At 34.7% G+C, this 16,103-nt stretch overlaps 1 protein-coding gene across 10 annotated transcripts in view; it reads left to right on the top strand.

Annotated features, from left to right (window-relative positions):
- Positions 1-16,103, top strand: part of LOC118276751 (hemicentin-2) — a 476,616-nt gene that overhangs the window by 281,982 nt on the left and 178,531 nt on the right. The window lies entirely within an intron of this gene.

The raw sequence follows: 16,103 nt of genomic DNA, 5'->3' as shown, positions 1-16,103 counted from the left end.
TGGTTTGGTGTTATGCTGACAGTAAAGTAAAAACACAATACAGCATTTTTTTGAAATGTCAGTAAGAGTAAAATATAGCTTATGATTGGTTTGTAGTCGTGTTCTTTACGCGCCGACTTTTTTTATATGAGGTAAAGGGCGCATTTTCCATCAGAGATGTGCTATATAACTGTGCTACAAAGATGTAATAACTAAGCTGTGAAACTATATGACCGTTTCCACTGATACTAAGCTATGTAGCTGTGCGAGGAAGATGCGCAGCTCGGGTAGGCAAAGTATGTGGAGCTATCCATAGCACGCATCCATAATTTGATTGATAAAATGGTATTCCGAAAAATAAAAACAAAACAACAATGTCCTATTTTATGAGGAAAATAATCCAATGGCTTCTTCCGCCTTGAGTGAAGCGAGAGGGAAGGTCAGTCTCTAACTGACTAAAAACCACACCCGCCCATTTTTTTCTTTTCGACCCAGAGCCCCGATAACCCGCTAGGCAGTCACTCTATTCCTCAAAAGTTGTCCAAAAAACCACTTGATAAACAAGACAGTCGAGCCGAATACTACAACAATACTTATGATACACCTGTCTCTTATAATACAATCAAAAGAATATAACAAAACAAGAATCCACAGCAAAAAAAAATCCGAACAATTTTCTTAACCTAATTCGTTAAAACGGGTCTCAGTAAGACTACCTTAAGATAAAATAAAATACTCATTCATCAGAGTGAACGAATGAATTAATGATTAATTCCCTCTTTTATGCTAAAAGAAAATCTTAAAGAAGATTAATCAGAAGGCAATAAGAATTGCCCGAACATTGACACGTAATCCTGTCGATCGAAAAAGATGGGACACTGAGCCTAAGGTACAGGCTACGTTGAGAGCGATTAGCGATTATTAGGTAACGTAGTTTAAAAATTGTTATAAGCTGTTAAACTGCATTTTTTATTTTCTCATTCTAAGAGTCGTACCCTGAGACAGTTAATTATTATTAAAATTATTTCTTAGTAACGATTTTGTTTCGAAAACAACTGCTAAGGCTGTTCTTAGCAGTTGCTTGGTTAAGTGGTTAAGTAACTATTTAATGACTTTGAGTATGGCTGCACGGTTTGCGAGGTGACTGTGCAACTAGCTTTAGCGCAACATGTAGCGGGTTCGATTCCCGCACGGAGCAACTCCTTGTGTAATCCAAAAATTATTGTTTCGTATCTGGGTGTTACGTGTATGTAAACTTTTATGTTTGTAAACGCATCCACGACACAGGAGAAAATCCTAGTGTGTGGGGCAATGTTTACAAAACAAACTTTCAACTCAAAAACTTGACAACCAAATGCTGTACTCACCGTAGCCAAATTAAATAAACGCATACACAATTATATCGCTTATTTACCCCTACGCTAACAACAAGACCAAGCCTTATATAGGATTTATTAACGACTGATAATGGAATCTCCACTCAATGTTGACGTCATTCCACGTTAAGTGAGTTTTTGCTCGACTGCTCACAGTAAAAGGGGTTATGTATTTACGGGGCTGCATGGGAAATTCTATGCATAAAATATTCTGTAGGATCATCTCATATCAGTTTATTAGTTAGAGGATTTTATTAATTATTTAATGCTTAGCTGGTTTTATGGTTGTTGTGTGTAGATTACGTAGGTTAGGGGATCAATATCTGGGTCAGTTTATGTTGTTGCCAAGTTTTTAATTTTGAATATTATCCGTTTCATCACGTGGTTAGGGTAGTTCTTCAGAGACAAAATTTTCGATGTCTATGAGAATATTTTTGAAACCAACTAACAAAAAGGCATGTAATATTTTTTTTAGTATAGTTTAGCTATATCAGTTACTAGGACAAATAATATTTTTTAAATAATTCCAGTCTAGGTACAAAATATATTTTTTTAAAGCTTGTTCTTCTGATTCATATGGCGTGTCCGTTTGCCATTTTCCGGAACAAAGTAGTCGATTTCGCATTTTCCCTTTGATACTTCAATATAAATTATAATTACATCGAAAGGAGATGAGTTGTCCTCTTCAAAAAAAAATATGCAATCGTTACAACTATGTTAGTATGATTATAAATAAATAAATAAGAAGTGTCCGGCGTATAATACTGATTAATATGGCGTAAGCTGCGAATGACCATACTTGGTCGGGTATTAATAATGAGAGTCTGGCTTCCTGTGCGGAGGGAAACCAGGCGTGCAACGGACAAGCTAGGAGGCGGACGTGCGGCTGGTTGGCTTAGATCCAGGTGTTACTAAGGTAAATATCTGATTAATCTGTGTTTGGTTTACATGGCATCCTGATTACAATGCCTATTTTATAAAATTTACTTTACAGTTTTAAAACTTTAATCTATGTTTCGTGTGAAGCTTTTTGGTTATACATTCGTGTAGAAAAATGATAAGAATGAAGACTGTATATACGATGAGTTATGCATAATTGTAAGCAAAATCCTGATTCATCTGTGCCTGATTCGTATGGTCAAAACCGCATATAAATCATAAAAGTTGCGTTGTCCATTTTTTTACTAGTCTTATTTTTAAATTAACTTAGCTATAAAGGTTATAGCTATAATTTAAAAACTTTTTTTTTGAGGAATGTAATTAATATGAGTCGGAAATTGCTAATCCGCCCTGAGCAAGCGTGATGATGAATGCTCGTGATTTCTCTGTGCGAAAGTACTCGAAAATGGTATTCTAAAAAGAAATTAAAAGAATGTGAAATTAAAATAAATACAGAGCTCATTTACATACAATTTTCAATTGTTCAACAGATTCATCTGTAACAATTTCTGATTCATCTGGGCAGAAAATATTCGAACGTCGATATCTCGAAAACTATTTTTTAAAAACGAATCCCTCATTCGAATATACGTTATTTGGTATATCTATTTTCATATGAACACGTGTTACAGATCTTAAAGTGGAATTAAATTTTGGCCATATGAATCAGTCGAAGAATCAAATTTCGAAGAACTACCCGTTAATGGTACTGGGTGCCTTTTGTCTGGGATTTGGGAATAATTTGATGTATAGCAAAAAAACTACATATTTTTTGTGGCATAAGCCGGTAAACGAGCATACGGATCAGCTAATGGTAACCAATCGCCGCCGTCCATGGACACCCGAAACACCAGAGACATTAAAAGTATGTTGCTAGCCTTTTGAGGGTTAGGAATTTCAGTGGTGTTGATGAATCGGGGTTCGGGGTAGGTGAGAAAATTGGGAAAGGGAGTAATTGGGCCTCCGGTAATCTCACTCACAGTTTGTTGTTAGTTAGCTGACTGCACGGTTGGTGCGGTAGCTGGGCAACTGGCTGCCGCGTAACGGGTAGCGAGTTCGATTCCCGCACGGAGCAACTCTTTGTGTGATCCACAAATTGTTGTTTCGGGTCTGGGTGTCATGTGCATGTGAAATTGTATGTTTGTAAACGCACTTTTTTTAAAAAGCGTGCAGTCAAAAACGGCAATTTTGTTAAAAAATAAAATAAAAAAAAAGTTTTCTGGTATTACTCTGGTCTGGTCGACCCAGCACCTTCGTACCTAAGCATGGCTCGCCTACACTTAAAAACCAGATTTGAAGATTTCTTCGAATACTTAGGCTATATTTTTTACTTTTTTACATATTAACATTAAATAACATTTCAAAAACAAACACCTAAACCGTTCTAAGTACTATGAAATTATGTAAACGTTATTTTAACAGGCACTTAGTGTATTTTAGAAAGCTAGATGGTTTCGTAACAATAATTCTACAATTACTACAGCTTAGGCAACTAATTTGGAAATGTTTTAGTAACACGTAACACACATAAATAGGAGAACATCTGTCGTTTTGTTTTAAAGTAATAACAGTTTCTATTATGAGGAGGTTTTAGTTATATTTCGTTATTTGAAATCATGAGAATTATTATTAATCTTTGGTTCAATCTGAGAATTATAATTTGGCTTAGTTATATTAGGATAAGTGATTTAAAAAATCCAAAAAAAATATAATTTAAAGTTATTGTAACTGCCTTTTCGATCGAGTGAAATAGATAGTCTCGGGTTCGAATCCCGGATTGGCAGCAATCGAGGTCTCGGGTTCGAATCCCGGATCGAGAAAAATATAATTGGGATTTCTAGGTTTGCTAAAATTTAAGTTCGTTCTTTTGTAATTTCTTACAGGTTACAGGTGCGCTGTTCATTAGGTACATGGGTTTTGTAATTGGTCAAAAGTGTTATAATTGTAGTACACTTACAATTACATATACACATGACACCGGAAATACAATTTCTAAATCTCACAAAAAGTTACTCCGGAAAACGAACTTACTTTGTAATATTACAGTCACTGCGCCAAGCGTGCAGTCAATTTGTATAATAACAAACATTATGCACTCCTTACTATTAAACTCAACATAAAAAAGGTAATATTACTCAAAAAAGCGACCAACATTTGCAATCTTTATTCGCCAAGAGACCGTCTCGTCTTGAAAAAAAAATCCTCAGTATCTAATTTAGGGTGACGGGAGTCATTACAGCCCCATTTTAATTCAAGATGGCTGCCGCTCGTCAAAATATTTTTCCGCGTCATCCTCACAGCGTAATAGAATAGTGATAAACAAGTATACCAAGTCCACATACGTGCCACCAACCCGATCACGTAGCATATTACTACGCCGTAGCTCTAGTTGCTACGCCGTAGGTCTTGCTACGCTGTAGTGCAAAAGGTAACTTAATATTATTGAAGTGAATTAAAGCTTCATTTCATGGTTAATGCGTGATGAATTGCACGCGTAGTGTTAACACGCTGCTTTTTAGTTTGGTAGATATCAGACTCTGATAGAGCATGATGTGATCTCCAACTCGCCTGCCAAGTGTGAAGATTAAGATAAATTATATTAAGTAGACGAAGCTTATAGTATAGAAGTGTGCTCGTATCTAAAAGGCAATATTTAGTTACGCAACATGTTGCTCAATGTGTTGTCAATGTCAGTTACTCGTGATATTCTTTTTTAACATCACATAGACAATATTTAGTATTCCGCGACATACGACGACGCCGCGATTATCACACTGCTACTCACACAATGTGTGTTGAAACTAGTAAAGTTCCTCGTCAAATGGTTTTTAATATAATAATAAATTTAGTATGTCTCACGAAAGTTATAATAAAATTATTTCTAAGTGGATAGACAACTTAAGATTTATAATCTGAATAGTAAAGCAATGGTTCTCAAAACTTTTAATAACGCTTCCAATAGAAAAGGCCCAAAGTGTAATAAAATCATAATTTGGTAGACGCTACCTCATAAATATGTAAACCTTTACTATTACGTTTTATTAAATTTTGCTAAAGGCTTTTGTCTAGATTATTATATATCTATGTAATTTCTTTCATGTCATTATTTTTAACTGATGTAAGTTTAAATAGAATATTATATGAGGGGTGACATTTTAATAATATGTTTTTAGTAAGAAATCAATTTAAATTAATGATAGATTTGTTTCGTTTTAAATTATTTTTCGTTGATAGATAGGGCTCAGATCAATTTTCAAAGTAATAGGCTTAAGATTGTTAAAAGAAAAAGATAAAAATGTATTGTCTTTGTAGTTTGAATTTGGTTTATGTTTTACTACTTAATAAAGATTGATAGGGAATCTGTATCATTTAATTCAGTGTCGTTTGACAAATTATTACGTAAAACATATCATATCAAACGTCGTTCGCTTTATAATCTCCAGAGGGGTCGGTAGAGTTTAATTAAATAGAATTTTCCAAAAAATCGTATATAATTGGCAACGCACCTGTGACTCCTTTGTTATTGTGGGTGTCTATGGGCAGCGCTGATCGCTTACCATCAGGTGACCCGTCTGCTCGTTTGCCCTCTATTTCATAAAATAAACATAATCCTAAAGTTTCTTGCGTTCTAGTAAATGAATACCTGGATCAAGTGCTAAGACTACCAATTTCACTTACTCTGCTATGAAGATCGAACCCAAACCCTCATTCTCAACAGCAAACCTTCTAACCACTCATCCCCAGACCGTAAAACCAATTTCATCACACTCAAATAAAAATAACCGCGAAACAAAATGCACCCTCTCTACCCACCCCCTCTGTCACGAAGGCAACACAAACGAGTTACGACAAAGATTTATTAATTTCACAAAAGGTTGTCAGTTCTATTCCCGACTGTTGCAGGCTATATTAAAATTTCAGGAGTCGTGGATTTTTCCCTATTATGCCACCTGTATTTTATGGTAACTGTCAGCCGTAGAGGCTGTAGCTTTTTACCCACAAAGATGTCTCTGTTTTTTATATTAGATTTCCTTATATATATATATATATTTTTTTTACTGGAAAGTTGTTGTTTGTTTGTGTTCGCTATTGCGAATTCGATTCTAATGAGTTCGATTCCCGTTTCGGGTAAAGTATTAGGTACTGTGCTTTTTTCGGTTTTGCGAAAAATTTCTCATTTGTAACTATGGAATCTGGAATTGAACCCGGTATATGACAATACGCTCATCCCTTATTACAAGGCACTTACAACACAAATTGTGAAAAGTGGGTGTACATTATACAATAGCATATAGCACCTCTGGTTACCCCTTCGAGGATAAAAGACTTGATACAATACTACGTACCATAAATAGGTCTTACAAAAACATAACAGAAATCAATTACCTTCATTTTACGTCTCACACAATGTACCAGTTAAATCGTCAACGTTCTTACTAAACCAGACAGCATCAGTTACAGTTCAGTAAGCTTATTTTAACTCTAACAGTTAGTCGACTTAACCTTGTTAGTTAAAGTTAACGGAATTGTCAACTAGCTAATTAACGGTGTTCGTTACATGTTACCATATCTTGAATGTAGGTCACGAACGTATGGCTTATATGCAGGTAAATTGAGGAATTGATAATCAATTTGAATATTTTTTGGTATTTTGATTAAATTAGTGTAATAATATTTAATTATGTGGGGCTTTAGAGTGCTTTTCTACCCGAGATGTGCTATGTAGCTTTGCGAGGAAGATGCGCAGCTCGAGTAAGCGGTGTATCAATAGTAGGGAACCCATCCATAACACGCATCTTTCCACATAAAAACATAGCTTAGCTGAGTCCGTTTCCACCAGTGCTAAGCTATGTGTGCTAATGAATATAATTGGCAACGTAGCATAGCACATCTCTGTTAGAAAAATAGCCTTAAATTGAAGAATTGGAAGTTTCAAATTGAGTTTCGGTGCATTAGCAGGCTCGCTTTTAAAAACATTTAAATACGTATCATTATAACTTTCGTACCAAAATTAATTATTATGTTATCGGCTTACTCACGTAGCTATTTGACGAGACACTCAACATGTTTCAAGCCATGCTAGAGGCTCATATTATGAGCAGTATCCCGCGACACACAACGCAGCGTCAGTCTCGCTGCATACATAAATACAGTTTGGCATATCTGTTAACAATAAGACGTTACATTTTCCACGCGTCCTACCTACACCTTCAGCTACAAATGTAATGTTATAAAAACAGCACACGGCGAATAGAGCAATTGGCAAGCCCACAATAACAGCCAGTCTTAATTGAGCATAGTTTGGCGGCAGCCTAATTAGCCCGTACCACCACAAAGTTAAGGTCGTTTCAGCTGTAATAATTACAGTTTAAAACTGAAAGTTGCACTGGATACGGATATTGCGCTTACTGATAATTTTATAACCGTTTTTAGAGGATTCCTGGAATTGTTATTATTATTGTTATAGAATTAAGGGGGAGGTGGTACGGTGACTATAGTCTAGAATATTCTGTGTTGGAAATTTTAGTTTTGGGTTATAGTGGCTGGTTTTTTGGTTCATGAAACTGTTTCTATATTCCTTATCTAATATTACGCTAGTAAAGTTTTACCTGTACAATTCTTACTAGTAGAAAAATAATTAGTTGTAAAATTACGATTGACTAGGGACCCGCTTGTTAACATGTGAAAGAAAGAACATGACTGTATTATACCTATATTTGATACAATCATTGTCACTGAGAAAGAAACAAAAAGCATTTCTTTAACAGTAGATATGCACACAGATACAAAGATTATAAAAGAAAAACACACAAATACTATAATAAAGAAACAGTGAAATAAAACAAAACAGTAAACATTCAAAAATAAACACATTTACTAACAAAAACAAACTATAACATTTAGTATTAAGAGTACCTAAGCGTACATTCAAATGCAGAAATGTCCAACTTCTTTACACAAAACCCAACGACAAGAAAACACAACAAAATCCATGCACAACAAAAAGATATGCACAAATAACTAAAACAGTATCGCCTAATCCAAAATAACAGTCGACTTGATTAGTTCGAAACTGAAGCGCTCAGGCACTGGTGTATAAATCTGTAGTGAATCCGGTTCGAAGCTCAGCTTGGCTACCCTCGTACTACGTTATTTGTAGTGTTGTGACTAATATATTTGTTATGCGTTATTGGAGTTTTACCTGTTATAATTTTTTGATATTTGGATTATGATATAATGTTAAAAAGTGTAAGGATAGCACGTATTAGTACACATACATATTAATTATCCAAAAGATAAGTTAGTGCTTCATTCCATTACTTTTGTAATAAATTAAAATAAGTTTTGTTACGTCCTATAGCTGTCTCTATACTCTCACATATTATAATAACTTTAAGGATACTGGTTAAATAGATAAAACTTAAACATAATGTATATTAGTTAGAATGCATTATATTCATATTTATAATTAGTTCAGAAAATAAAATAAAGTAATATCAGTATAACATTCCAATATCAAATATTAAATTACTGACTAATATTTAACTAATATTAAATAACAGGTACGGAATAGTATCCATTTTCAGTATCCTAATATCAAAAACCCCTGTTAATAGTACATCTCTAGTAGTTCGTAGATTTGTACCGGTCGTTAAGCGTTTTTGGAGCATAATGGAGCTTACATGTAGGTTATACTGATTTCAGGTGACCTGAATTTCAGGACCAATGTTGAGGATTGCTTACTTTAGTAGGTATGTTAATGATGTGCAAGTTAATTCGATTTTTATTAGAATGAGAAGCTTTTCTTCATTAATGTACGTAAGTAAACCGTGATTTATTTTAATATGTGTTAAGGATTAGCCGTGACTATAACTACACTCAAATAACTAGATACGAATAATCTTGGGAATGATAATACTTTTCAAAAGTCATAGTCAAAATTATTTATTTCAAATACACCGGGAAGGCGATTTTAAACAACAAAGCAAATATTATAATATTAAAAAAAAAATTGTTTGGCGGTCAGTCCTCTAGTGAAGCTATTTGCTCGTTTCAAAGTGTAGATTTCTATAAACTCCATAGGCTACCCTTTTTAAATCAGGTTTAGTATTTATTTTATTATTTCAGGCTTTGTATTTGGTCGACTCGAGATCTGGAAACAACATGTCTCAATCAGAGCAAGTTACATTAACAACTGAATTTTAATTCACAAAACCAAAATACTTACAGCAAAAGAAATAAATTCTCTACCGACTATAAACTAACCGGTCATTAGTACCCAAGCATTCACATTCCACATATAAATGCATTCGAAAACCATATTTCCATTTTCGCAGCTCTATACACACACACTTCATAAACTAAGGCAGCAACAGTAATTACATTACCAACTCTATAAACGTCAGGAGTATGAAATATTAAATAAACATAAATCTTCACTAACATAGCTTCAGTTATGCATAAAAACTGCATAAGCCACCATTTTTATTGCACCCCGTTTTACGACCGCATAAATATGAACCGCTTTGCGTCGGTTCGAACTAGTTCAAACCGGACACAACTGGATATTGGCGGGCTACTGCCAGTTCCAATATTGCTGTTTGAGGTGCGCAATTAAGGTGTTATCGTGTTTGTTTTTAAATATTTGTGGGAGGGTTTCGGATGAGTAGGCTTCTGTTTGATTGCGTCATCGTTTTCGGAGTGCCTTTCTCGGAAATGATGACGTAACTAAACCGTTGTCTCCATGGTCTGCAACGCATTAATAACTATCTGGTTACAAGTGGAGGTACTTAGGCTATCTTTTTGACTACTTTTTGCTTCCTATCCTACTAATATTATAAATGCGAAAGTTTCTGATGCTGATCCGAGAAAGGATATTTATTGTTCTTTTACACAAAAACTACTGAAGGGATCGGGATGAAATTTACAAAAGGGATATATTATAGTATGGAATAACACATAAGCTACTTTTTATCCTACTGGATCGTGGGTGAAGTCGCTGGTAGAAGCTAGTACATTCATAAATCTCTGGTACTTACTTACATAACGCGAACCGTTTATTTATATTTTGCAAATAAGTGATAGAAACAAAAGAACATACATTTTAAAAACAGTCTCCCATCCCCCAAAAAATAAATAGCACAACTACATTCAACTCAAATCAAAATGAACCATAATACATAATATAATTTAAGTTTATAATACAATCATAATTTGGCAACAGCACTGGCTTCAATTGGAACTAATTTACATATTCCATGCAATATTTTGTTCATTCACATTAATAGCCTGCTGGAAACTATGGCCTGTTTAAATTAACTCATTGGCTCGAGCCCATATGGGTTAAATAACATAATATTATGGCTGTTATCTCCTGAAAGTATAGGCAGGAGTGGACTTTCAGTATACTCTATTTTTGGTTAAATATATGGGTGCAGTTTGATAGGAGAGTTTATCAGAGATCTCGCACTTTTTATCCTATGGTGAGATTAAGGTCGACTCGTATCAGTAGAGAAGGTTCATTGTCTATCAGTTGTTTTTTTATGTTATATGTCGGTAAACAAGCAGACGGATCACCTGATGGTAAGCAATCGCCGCCGCCTATGGACACCCGAAACACCAGAGGCGTTACAAGTGCGTTACCGGTCTTTTAGAGGTTAGGAATTTTAGGGTTATTGGGGAATCGGAGATTGGGAAGGGGAGTAATTGGACATCCGTTAGTCTCACTCACATAACGAGACACAACGCATTCGTTGTTTTATGTCGGTTTTCGGCTCGGCGACTCCGGTCGAACCGGCCCATTCGTGCCAAAACATGACTCTCCCACACTCAAGCTGCTGATTATAAGGATGATGGGCTTTTTTGTAAGAAAACGCTGTCCCACTCTAAGATTTTCTTTTGTTTGCCGATATAGGTATACCTCACCCAAAAGAACAATGAGAATCTCACACTGGCAGCATAAATATCCAACAACATATTTATTCTACAAAATCGTGTTATTCTTAGCTCATAGTTACACAACACATACACATCAACCCATACAAAACCAGTATAAACTGACCGTCGAATGTGTGGAAAGATCATACAAAGCGAGACCATGGTAAACTGGTTTTTGTACCGCTCGATGTGTACCCATGTGCACCTAAGCAGCTGCACTATAATTACTTTCAAACAAGATAATAAGCTGCTCACATATCAGTGCAACGAAACTCCCTACCAACTTCAGGAATCTTCGCAAACTTTATTAGCAGTCCCGTCAAACAATTTTAACTTCTATTTCTTAGGTAATAAGGCTAATCAGCGCTGCAGTTCGTAAGTTAGTTTTGAGAGATTCGTTTCGCATTTTAATTGTATATTTATGTTTAAAGGGATAGGATTGAAAATTGATTGTAGTAAGTAATTGTAGAGTTGTTTTGTTTTATTTTCAGTAAAGTGTATTATAAGTTATGTAGAATTAGCTATTTGAGGCTTGTTGGGATTTGGTGACTGGGAAAAATGGAGATTTGAGCCTCCGGTAACCTTACTCATACGAAACACAACAAAAGCGTTGTTTCACGCCAGTTTTCTATGAGGTCTTGGTATCACTCTGGTCGGACCAACAATTTACGCCAAAGCGTGGCTCTCCTACACTTAAACATACCTACCTCTTCGCCAATACCAAGCGTAATAGTCAATAATAAAAATCTTTACGATCACAAATAGTTATTAAATAACCCAAATGCCTGTAAATTACATGCATATAGCGTAATATTGCACTTTTTACAGCAATTTTCAGGTTTACAGTGCATAAAGAGCTTATGTATGAAACATTGCTATAATAATTTCATTCTTAATGCTATAGTTTTATGTTTCATAATTGAATGGTTGGAATTTGTGTAATTTATTTATACAGTCATATTACTATAAAATTATTTGTGGGGTGAGCAGAAATGTTCAAGTCGAACTATCAACTTTATTTGTTAATACCGAGCATCTTAGATTTAATTCCTAGTTAAGGACTTGTTAGAAACGTTATATTTCTAATAACTGTTCCATTAAAAGCGTTTTATTATAAGTTACTTACACATTTTTTAAGGGGGAGAAATCATCCAATTAAGTTCTCCCTTAGATGAGGCGAGAGGTATTGTCAGACTCTTACTGACTAAAAACCACCCCGTTCTTGCTCCTGCTCTTCGAGCCCCGGCAACCCGCTAAGTCTTCTGCAGCTCCGCATGGGGCATCAGCTCTACTGAGCCCCATGATCTGATGGCTCTTTAATTTGATGGCTCTTTGAGGGTCTGTAGTGATGTCTGTTCTGGTCTGTTATTTTTTATCATTCTCAGTTATAATGTTTAAATCCACCATGTAAATCTTTGCCTACCATTACAAAACTACATAAATCTGAAGTTACGCATGTATGGTTTCAGCAGTAAGAGACTATTATAACTACTACTATAAAATAGCTGAATTTCAGCCCACTAGGCCGTGATTGCAATGCTTTGAGTACTGAAAGCTTTTGAAACCTGATATGTTTTGATTGAACACTCATTTTCCAAAATGAGAATACGCTTATTTCAATGGTATGTTTTTATCTGAGGTATTTGCAAATATGTTGCCTGTTTATTTATAAAACTGTAGTGGGCAGTATAAGCAGCATAATATACTAGCAGTTTGTAATTATACTTTCTGAAAATAATCGTATCAAGTTGTTCTGTTTGATATAATATGCTATGCCCATTGCCCATTTATTATGAATAAAAAAAACTATCACAAGATACTGTTACTAAGAAAAATGAAATTGTTATCATAGATAATATTTATCATGTAATTTATTTGTCATGTTCAGATGCATAAGAACAATATATTAATATGCTTTTAATAAATATCACCTACATAAAATTTGTAATAAAAATTCATATCGCTTACAAGTACAGGCGTTCCGGATTAAAACCACCTCAAACCGGAATTCGCTGGTTAAAACCAGTATTTTCCGGCCGGCCGCCCTCTACATTTGGGTCAAAGGGTTAAAATTATTATTTACTTAAGGCAAGTAAAAAGCAACGAATCGTTTTAGTAATTTTTTTTCTAGGGCAAATATTTTCATACGTTTTGCTCTTTTTGATGTTCATTTCGAAGGGATTTTAATGATATGTCGGATCCTTTTCGAGTGAAATTTGGGTTAATTTCTAATGTAAGCTATGTATAAAAACATACTCTATGTGTAATATATACGGTACATTCTATTTTTACTAGTTATTACCCAACGACTTAGGAGATGTTTTACTCACTGCTCGGAATGATATGATGATAACTCTTCTCAATAAATGAACTATCCAACACAAAAAAAGAATTATTAAATTCGGACTCAGTGAATATGGAGATTATCGCGTTTAAACAAACTATTCAGTTTTATATATTAAAAAAGTATATAAAACCGACCTTGCAACTGTTTAAAAATTTTATGTATGGCATTGTAATAAAAGCCTCCTTGTTAAATCTTCTCTATTGTACAAAAAAAAAAATACGAGTGGTATTATATGCCGTAATGTGCACTTCTGCCTGCCCCTTCGGAGATAAAAGGCGTGACGATACGACGACGAAAAAAAGACTGCAATGTTATCTTGAAGTCGAATTTACAATCCTTGACAGTCACATACAATTTTTCAAATCATTTCATACATATAACTCAGGCAAAATACACCCACAAAAAGAGCTAAGTATAATAACAAAACTATCTACTATTTATATTTATATTCTCAAAGTACATAATAATATACCTTTATATTTCACCCAGTTTCCCTCTCCGGAATAATATTGCAATAAAAATTGCATTCACATTTATAGAGCAATATTCCCCAACTATTTGTACAAAATCAACATCAACAGTGAGTAAAAGAATATTGCATTTTTGCCATTGATGTTACATTCCGAGGTTATTTGAATATCTAGGGAACTATTTGATATGCTTTTGTTTTTGTCATAATATTGTTTTTTGTTGGGTTATTTATTGAGTTCCTGGTTTTGATCTTTGAGTTTTGTTTGTTAAGGTTCTAGGAATGCTATAATTTGGTAACAAAAAAAGCGGTATATTGTTCAAAAATATAAGTGTGAGAGATATTATAGGATTATAAGTGTGGGAGAGCCATGCTTCACCGATGCCTCACAGTAAACCGACGTGAAATAACGCTTGCGTAGTGATTCGTTGTGTGAGTGAGGTTAATACCAGACACCCAATTACTCCCTTTCCTAAACTCGTTACCCAACAACCCTTAAATTCCTAACCCCCAAAAGGCTCGCACTTGTAACCACCTCTGGTGTTTCGGGTGTCCATGGGCGGCGGCGATTGCTTACCATCAGGAGAAAATCCTAGTGTAGGACAACGTTTAAAAACGTTCACTACTAAACATATATCACCTCCAATGACATTCCCCCCAAACCAATAAACCTTTCAACAACATTTTGAAAAGAAAACAAAAGCTAATTGCGAGAACCAAGTTAATCTATAAATATTGAACGTTTTAGCTGATTCCCACCCGAAAATGTCGGTCGGTGGGAATAGGTTACTCTTGCACTAGCGATAAGCAATGTGTTGGACATTTGCCAGAACACGCTGCAACGGAATAAATCTTAGTGCCGTATTTATGCCAACCGTGTTTTCAAAGCTACATTTTGGCACTAATTGTAGTCTTGTCAATTATAAATCGCCCATTAAGGGGTTGAGTGAATTGAGTGTGCTGTTTTGTTTGAAAGTCTGGTGGCTATGGATAAACAAGGAAAAGTAAATATTCTTATATACGTATAGTAAATCCTACGGAGTTTCTTGCTAGTTCTTCTCCACTTTGGAATGAGCAAATAGCTTCACTAGAGGACTGACAGACAGACTAATTCTTTTAATTTTTTTACGACCAAAACTGGCTTCCTTGTCTAATTAAATAAATGATTTTGACTTTGACTTCAGGTGGACAGGAATCTCTTTTTCTGAAACCTTTTTCAAAACCTCCAAAAATGTACTCAGAATGTTTGAGTTGTAACAGTACTTACTATTATTATCCTTGCTATAAGTTCAGTAAGTATTTCAACTGTGGCTGAAATCTACATTAGATTATCTTAAAATTAGCCAAGAACAAGATCATTATTACTTATTCTACTAAAACATTTTCTTTAACTCAACATCTACATAATTCTTGAACCCAACTTCCCTGAACATCTACATAATTCAAAACCCACACTAGCACCCACAAAACCAAAATTAATTTGTCGAAATCAAAATATATTTTTCTCCTCACCAAATAGTGTGGACATCAATAAACGGATGAAAGGGTCTGCCTAAATCGGTCTCAAACAAATAATATCGAGTATTCAGGTCTCGTGCAAACTGTTTCGCTAGCACAGACTGTTTATTGTCACCCTTAGGGTGAAGCTAAATAAATTTCAGAGGGGCGCCAGTTATAAGATGAGGCAGGCATGAATTTTGATGGGTTTTCTAAGAAATAGAGATTGACTCGTTGGTCGAGCCGGACAAAGTACTGTTAGGTATTTGTTTGGTCACAGTGCACAATCACATTATGGTATATTCTCTTTGTACTTGCTTCATGATGTGGACAGTATTTACCAATATAATTCTACCAACTTACCTCTACTTACTCTAAGGCACTGAGACACCATATCAGTATCATTCATCATATCAGTATGATTACGAACGAACTGGAATTAAACAGAAATATAGTGGACATCAGCAGAGAAAACATGGACATGAATAATTTTCTTGTAGACGTGTAGATTTTTGACTTTTTATATGAAATCTTTTAATTTTCTATGTCTTTAATAATT

The sequence above is a fragment of the Spodoptera frugiperda genome, chromosome 17, assembly GCF_023101765.2.
Source record: "Spodoptera frugiperda isolate SF20-4 chromosome 17, AGI-APGP_CSIRO_Sfru_2.0, whole genome shotgun sequence".
Taxonomy (NCBI): Eukaryota; Metazoa; Arthropoda; class Insecta; order Lepidoptera; family Noctuidae; genus Spodoptera; species Spodoptera frugiperda.
This window is presented reverse-complemented; position numbering and strand designations above follow the sequence as displayed.